The sequence below is a fragment of the Thermobia domestica genome, chromosome 8, assembly GCF_964235325.1.
Source record: "Thermobia domestica chromosome 8, izTheDome1.hap1.1, whole genome shotgun sequence".
NCBI classification, from domain to species: Eukaryota; Metazoa; Arthropoda; class Insecta; order Zygentoma; family Lepismatidae; genus Thermobia; species Thermobia domestica.
The window spans coordinates 208,929,245-208,937,374 of NC_137461.1; the positions used below are offsets into that span (position 1 = coordinate 208,929,245).

General features: G+C 38.2%; 1 long non-coding RNA gene across 1 annotated transcript; it reads right to left on the minus strand.

The window, feature by feature from the left end:
- Positions 1–321: 321 nt before the first annotated feature.
- On the minus strand, positions 322–7,665 carry LOC145691933 (uncharacterized). Its single transcript, XR_014132588.1, has 3 exons — positions 7,477–7,665; positions 3,929–4,047; positions 322–525 (listed from the first exon to the last, which is right to left on the minus strand). It is a non-coding gene; the product is annotated as an uncharacterized LOC145691933 (long non-coding RNA).
- Positions 7,666–8,130: the final 465 nt, after the last annotated feature.

Here is an 8,130-nt window from a genome sequence, read left to right on the forward strand (position 1 = left end):
TCACGAATAAGGTGAATTCCCTGACTTTTCCCGGTTTTTCAGGTGGGTGGGAACCGTGGCATAGTTAGAAATAATAAATTGACCGAGAGCCATTTTCCATAAGAAAAGGGCAGGGTCTTTTACGACTGAAAAAATAATACAAGATTTACGGGTGTAGAACGTGCATATGCCTATCTGGCTTTTCTACGGAAAAGTCGGAAAAATAAATTGTATCTTCAATGTATATCGCGCAGTCACTTTTTACAGTACTTTCAACATCACTAATACTGAATTCACTACATTCATTAATTCGATGTCACTAACACTGACTTCATGTGCTGATGTACATGTGCTGTTTCCTTGTACGGAATGAAACTCATCTTTGTCACAAACAATGGTACTGTCTGATTCATTATTTCTAGAGAATTCAACACTTGCCACTATATCTTCAAACTGTCGGTTGACCTCTCTCCTTATTCTTTCGTATGCAGTTGAAGATAAAACACGGTGGTCACTCTTAGGCATCTGTATTCAATAAGATTTTTTCTGTAAAAGAAATATAAATGCTTCTATTACACATTAACTCTAGATTTCATTAGGGATAGTTTTGCAACAAAATTTCGTTCAAGACCAGTTATTTGTAATTTCTGTGTATTAGAACTTTTTCTTTAAATCATCTAAGGGAATAAAACTTGATCCAAACAAGTTTGAAACCAACACTTAAACCAGCAGCACTGGCAGCAAGTGCTGCAGACTCTTTGTCATCTATTTTTGTACCCTGAGATCAGTAGAAAACCGGAGATGGGGCTTTTAAATGAGTATTTAGAAAATCAGAAATACAAGAGAACAAATAGGATAGCATGCCGTTACACGGACGTATACGTATATGGAAAGATGGGAGTCCATATCGGGATAAAAACTAACACTTGTAAAACCTCAATCACAAAGAAATGAAAAATAATGTTAAAAAAGGGTTGGGAAATTGAATAAGTGCCCTCATTTGTTACACCATGTACCCTTTCAATTCGTGGTGCCACTGGTGCTGAATCATAAGATTTTACTGGAGGTGCTGCAAAAGTTAATTTTATTAGGAATGCTGCATTTACTTGTCTAATTTTCGCAATTAAAGTGTCATTTTTGTATCAGAAATGTATTGTTAAAATTTTAAGTGTTGGAAAGTAGTTAGGGCTAAAATAGTATTACTAAATGTCCGTTGGACATTTCTGAAATTGCTTTACAACCTTTTAGTAATATAAGAACACTACTGAGGTTTGTACAGTTCTATCGTGCATGAGAACTTCAGAAAAGGCTATTTTTCCCCTGCAATGATTAAGAAGTAGTACCAAGAAAAAATTTGTGAAGATAGTGTTTGAACTCTGATTTGGTGAAACTAAGTAAAGCTCTGAGAAACTTAGACATTTAGCAAGATTAGAAGCCATTTTCTCAGGAATCAGTACGTTCGTAGTTTTCAATTATAACCTGGTGCTTAAGCAGTGAAACTACTAAAAATATATTATCAAATAAACCGAATTAAAGACCGCCCCGGTAGTGGTCTAGTGGTTAGCGTCGCTGACTACGGACTGAGGGGTCCCGGGTTCGATCCCCGACTCTGCGATGGTTTCCGAGGAGTGGGTCTGGAACGGTGCCCACCCAGCATCGTAATGCAATTGGGGAACTGCTATGAATGAAGATAGTGACGATCACAGTGAAAGCTTCGGCTCTCCTCTCCCAACCCATCTGGTCAACGTGGGAGTAGTAGACCAATTCCTCCCTCTGGGAAGAGGCTTTATCCAGTAGTGGATCGAATATGGCTGTGATTTATTATTATTATAAACCGAATTAAAATTAGATGAAGGGTCTTGTTATTCTTAGGAAAATATCCCAGTACATATAAATAGTGATGACAGATACAGAGTAAATCTATCTCTCTTCTACATCCTGCATGATTGGTGACGAACATCAACAATACATTGAACTACAGAGGGCTAACCAGAATTCAGACTGTCCCTACGGTATTGAAAAATTAGAAGGTTTTCTGTGAAAAGCGGATACAAACCAGTGCATCTGTCTCGTTGACTCAGCTAACACAGGAAAATTTTAAACTGTTTTTAAAATTGCTTATATGTACATACAGAACAACGAAAGGTGTCTAAAGGCAAATTGGTAAATCAAATAGGGGAAATAGCTTTTACGAATATGCTCGCAAAGAAATTGTAGCTACCTTTACGTAACTCCTTCCCCAGGACGTAGCATTAAAATAATAATAATAATAATAATAATAATAATAATAATAATAATAATAATAATAATAATAATAATAATAATAACCATTGCCCCAAAACGAAACTTTTCATGAAGATGAAAAAAGAAACTTTTCTTAGTACACACTAGGAGAAATTGTGCACATGAGCTTCCTTAAGCATGTTCTAGAAAGTCTGAGACACATGAAAAAAGATATTTGAAGAATTTCTTAGTTTGTACTAGGGAAACTTTTATTTTTACCATCCTCCCCTCCCCCAGCTTTTTACGTAGTTTTCTTTAAAAATTGCCTATTACAGAGATTATCATGTTGGCACTTCCGGAAAATTGCTATATATTTTGTCGATCATGACTACCTGACACTAAAACCTCACTCAGTTCAAATATATATATATATCGTTTCTTGTGCACGCTCTAGCTTCCCGTAATTTTTCACGTTTTGAAACCAAACTTGGTACAAAAATTGGTCGTATTAATAGCTCGAATGAGTTCGTTAGCCAGAATGATCGGATGAAACATTTCAAAACGGCGGCCATTTGAACTTTCAAAAAGTTCATAATTTTTACAATTGTGAACCGATCTCCTCCATATTTGACCAAAATGTCGAGATTCACAATACACTAGATGTGTGTGAAAATCAGAACGAGCCGTTAGAAAATTTCAAAGTGGCGGCCGTTAAAAGAAGCAAAATAAAAAAAGAAAGAAAAAGCTATCTTCCCGTGAACGATGATCGAACTAGGGACCCTTGCATTACTGAACCTATGCCTTAGATTACTTTTTTTTAAACATTCACGCCGATCTTTGTTACACATTCATACCACATATACTAGTTTCTGATTACCGATTTCCGCTTAATACATTCCACAAGAACAACCACGACACTGGACAACAACACCCAAGCCCAAGGCGGGAATCATAACCACTACCCTCACACCCGTGCGGACAGCAGCCGAACGCGTCTAACCACACCGCCATGCAGGTGGCTCCACTCGGGAGGGAAGAAGGTTATTTCTCAGTATTTGTATATTTCAATCTATCAAGAGAAGTCCGTGCAATACGTCACGCATCAATAAAATACATGCTTCAAAGAAATCTACATGTCCTTTGCGGCCTTGTGCCAAAAGCTGCTTTTTTTTTCCTTTGAATAGCAGTTTTTTTTCTAAAAAAAGATTGACATTATAAGCCAGTAAATTTGCAAAGGAAAAATTTAAGTTTCCAACATTTAAATTCTTCCCAAAAAATGGCTTCTTTATTTTAAAAATATTAATAAAATAATTTATAATCTCTGTTTTCTGACCTTGGGCTAACATGTAATCTAGTCGGTAAAGTGACCTACTGCCAATCTGGCGACCTGTTTTCCATTCCCGGTGAGTGTAGAAGGAAATTTTCAACTGAGGCTCTAAGTCCTACGGGTTTTCGTCCGCATGATTCTGGTTTCTTACACCGAAAATTGCTCCAATATCTTCGTGTGTATATTCGTAAGTACTCTTTTCCTATATACAAACATTTGAACGGAAAGCTTAAATGCAATGCAGCGTGAACAAGAACTTTAAGCTTAGAGCCAAACGGTGAATAAAATAGGACAAATGTTCCTAGTTTTAAAAATACTAGGCCAGTAACTAATTTTACTGCTCTGAGCTATGCATGTTTTACAGCCTAAAGAGTTAGAAAATATATTGCTCAAGTATACCTGACGTCTTCTTTCCCTTCCTCCGTTTCTGTCCACCGCACCTTTTAACCATCTTTGGATAATGTGTATAATTCGGTGTGTTGTGACATTATATCCTGGGAACTTTGCGGCGGCAACATCTGGAAAATGCAGATAATTTGATTTAGAAGTACAAAAGTGGAGCAAAAATGGCGCACTGCAAAATATTATTATTGACTAACTAACAGTAAAAGATGATCACTTTCTAGTATTCATTTATATTTTCGTTCTCTTTCCAGTGAGCTTCTCAGACAAAGTAACACCAGAAATGCAATTGGCTAAAAGTGATAGAAAATAAATTGTATTTACGCGCGTATAATGGAACGGGTGCTACTGAAAAAAATGTTACAATTTGAAAACAATACTAACACTCCAACTCAGAGCGGGTGATAATATACTAATCACTACTCACCTCAATGTTAAAAAAAAAGACAAAAAATAAAATAAAAAGTTTTTCATCTAGTGTCTGCAATACATGCACGAAGCATCGGAGGTTCCGCTTACGGTATCATTGAACGTACTACGTGTTAAATAAAAATATAAAGGTAACTACTAATAGCAATGTAGAAACTAAACAAAAGCAATTTCGGCTGTTTGACATTGTCATCATCTGTTGAAAACGGATATATAAGTAAAACGAGTTTGTACGTTTAAAAACACGCTGAAGGAATACAAAATTACGAAGAGAATTAAGAATTTTATACTGTGGTGATTTCAAGTGGACTAAATCTCTTCTTAATTTTTCCTCCCCAGCGTGTTTTAACCATTCATTAACGCTTTTCCTATGTATCTTTCTTAAACAGATAACCGATGATGACCATGTCAAAGAGCCGAAAGAGGCGAGAGCCATACCAGACGTGAACCTACAGTATAAAGTGGGTTCCGAAACACTCCATTTACGGTGAGCTCCCAGCGGGAATCCAACCCGCGACCACGCGCACTGAAGGCAAGCACTCTAAGTATCAGGCTACGAGGAAACCCACTTCACAATGCATCCACTGATGTATACATAACGTATGTTGAAAAGTAATGTTTGTCATCTGGACACTGTTGCCTGCTGACGAAAAACCACTAATTTGTATATTGTTAGCCCGATATGCATGTCTGTATTCCGGACATTTGCACTTTTCAAGGCCAATCAAGTAATATAAAAATCATTCTTTTCTGACAACATTTTCATGGGTAAACAAAATCTGCACTCATGTTCGGATGAATTCCTATCTGTTTACATATGCAAGTGTAATTAAAGTTCTACCAAATTTTCTATTTGGTAGACCGTCCGGTAAACTGGTGGCAGTGGGAAGGAACCTACATTTTGAAAATAAGGTATTTCATGCATTTCCTTCACGGTAGAACTAGAGGAGTTCCATAGTTTTACTAGGGCTGTGAGAGTTTCAACGGGACCTTTTGGACCTGTAATTTTTACTGTTTTTATTTTTTTTCCACTTGGAAATCTTAATTTGCACCCTCCACATAATGTGTGAGTTGCCACTATGTTGTACCTTTATTAACAAATAAGATATAATTTTTTGAAGTTAAGTTTGGAGCTTAGTGTCAGCGTTTACCATCACCTATATCTTGTAACAGTCCTTGCATTTTTAAGTACAAGGGCGTAAATCCCATATTTCGCATCATAAGAAACTGTATTTTACGATTACTAAAGCAAACGAACCTAATTTTATCTGTATTCAAGCCAGAATTCTTAGGGAACGATCCGAGGATTTTACCTGTCTCCAGACATAAGTTAAGGAAATGGCGCTAAATTATCTTTTTTAAATGTATATCTCGGATATTAATGAAGATACAACATTGTGGCAACTTATCATTATGTTGAAATTCAAAATTCCAAGAAAAAGAAACCTCAAAACAAAGCAGTAGAAATTATAGGTCCAAAAGGTAAATTTACGGAGTTTCAACAAAGATTGCACGGACTACAATTTTGTGAAGGTGTTGCGGACCAGTGATCTTGAACCTTCCCTTTAAGTGTTGTTGCAACAGAAGGGCAATGCTCTCTCCATCCTCCCCTTCCACTCACGTTTCACTTGGTTTAGTACCTTCTTTGGAACTCTCATAGTCCTTGCATACAGGAAGGCACAGTTCCAATTGGCCAACGCACCTGCGTAAGACAAGCGAACCACAATTGCAACCCTTTCATGAGTTTATAATGAGTGCCCTGCGTTCTAAAACAGCTTTAACTAACTTTTATTTGAAAAGGGTGTAAAATAAACTGACCCCCCATATATGTACCAGTACGAATTTTATTAGTTTTCGAAGTACAAGGGCCTAAATGTGTTAACGTAATAATCTTTACACCATGAAGAAGTTCAGGATTCTTGAACACAGGTCTAAATTTCCCATTTATCTGTAATAAAGACAGAAGATAACGTGTCCTGCGGGGCTCTAACACGCCTTCAGTTGCTAACGCTCGCTCTGCAATAATGAATTAGATATTTTACTTTCCTACAGAAAACAATACAACCTAACTATTAACCTATATGGGGGACCTGTGCTCTAGAACCTTCCCAGGAGTTCATTTTATCATTTGTAAACCAAACTCGTTTAAATTTAAGGAGGCATGTGCATATTTTTATTTCGAGGCTATAACTTTTTTTTAGTGTCTTACTAGTACGATGCAAACAATTTAGTACATTTCTAAAGAGTTATGTGCCGTATCGCCGAACCAATTTTAAGAAATTTACCGGATCAATTGGAGAATTTATTTAAGTTTGTGAGGAGGAATGAGTGAAAGTGAGGTAAGTGAAATAGTAAAAGTGAAGAAAGTTGTTGTTTTTGATGTTGTAAGAGGCACTGTATGTGGAGGCGGAAGGAATATTTCGCCGAGACGTGCATTACTTATGATATAGTAGCGCGAAAGGCATGGCGTTGGGGAAGAAGGAAGAGCATTTCAAGGGCTATTTAGCGGAGTATTTATTTAATGAAAGGAAACCCCAGGGAACTGTTGTACACGATTTTCTTCTTGAAATTGGGAAAGCTTATAAGCCTCAGTTTAGAAGGTAAGTGACTTTCAACTGACTACAGGTAACTGTTAAATGATAAGTGCTACTGAAATTTTAATGATCGCCAAAACCCACATTTTGTCACTACCCTCGCTTACGCGGATACCTACCGTCACTGACGCGCCTGTTCCCTTCGGGCGCATCCCGTCGCTCCGCTCGGGCCCCTCTGTTGTGGTCCTGCCCTAACTCGGTTAGATAGCATTCGTGCTTTTTAGTGGCCACGTAGCACAGGATGGTTGGTTTTTTTGCACTGTAGTTTTTATAAGTACACGTAAGTAACTTAATATATACTTTTGATAAGTAAGTAACCTAACGTAAAGTAACGTCATCTAACGTAACTTAATGTAATCCAACAAAATATAACCGAGTGCAGCACGTTTTGGTGCTTTTTTCAGTTTTCAAACTGGTCCTGCGATACGGCACTAATGCCTCTCTAAACCCTATTCTACGCAAAGTTTACAATTTTCCTCGATTTGCTCCAGCGAGTATAGCAAGTAAATTTAAAAATCTTACCTTTAGTGTAGTTTACTGCCACTTCGTAGGTATCCCATGTTCCCTCATCTTGTTCTTCATGAAATATTATCTGTCGTGTCGTTTTGTTCCATGGCAAGTGTGTCTTCTTCCTTAAACAGAACCGAAAATAATTTGCACATCCTGCCCGCCACACTTCAGACCCGTCTGTAAAAAACAAATGAAGACCTCCCTCCGCATGCGCGCGGCGATGTTGACGCGTTCCTTCCTCGGCGAATCGAATAAACGCGGACTGCAACGAAGCACACGCTATCACGTGGTGGCACCGTCACTATGCCGCTGCTACATATCTCTATCCGACTTGTCGGAACTCCGCCGCCAGCAGCCCACTGGTGATACTCTTCGATACGTCGCTATAACGACGAGTCGACCATTTCCCTGCCAGTGGCCCACTGGATTTCAGCGACTCTTACGGCATGGGGCCATTACACTTCCAGAAGATGCAGACAGTGTGTTTCCCACAGATTGGCACTTCACAGTCAGCATATCATTCAGTTTTTTTCTGTTTTTCGCAAGCTGTATCTCAATCTGCTCCTTGCTGTTGTCCATGATCTCGGAAAAATCACTCACGCCGTCGGTCGACAGGTGAGGGTGGCGCTCATGAAATACGCATAGTCACATTTGTAAGGCCAGTGC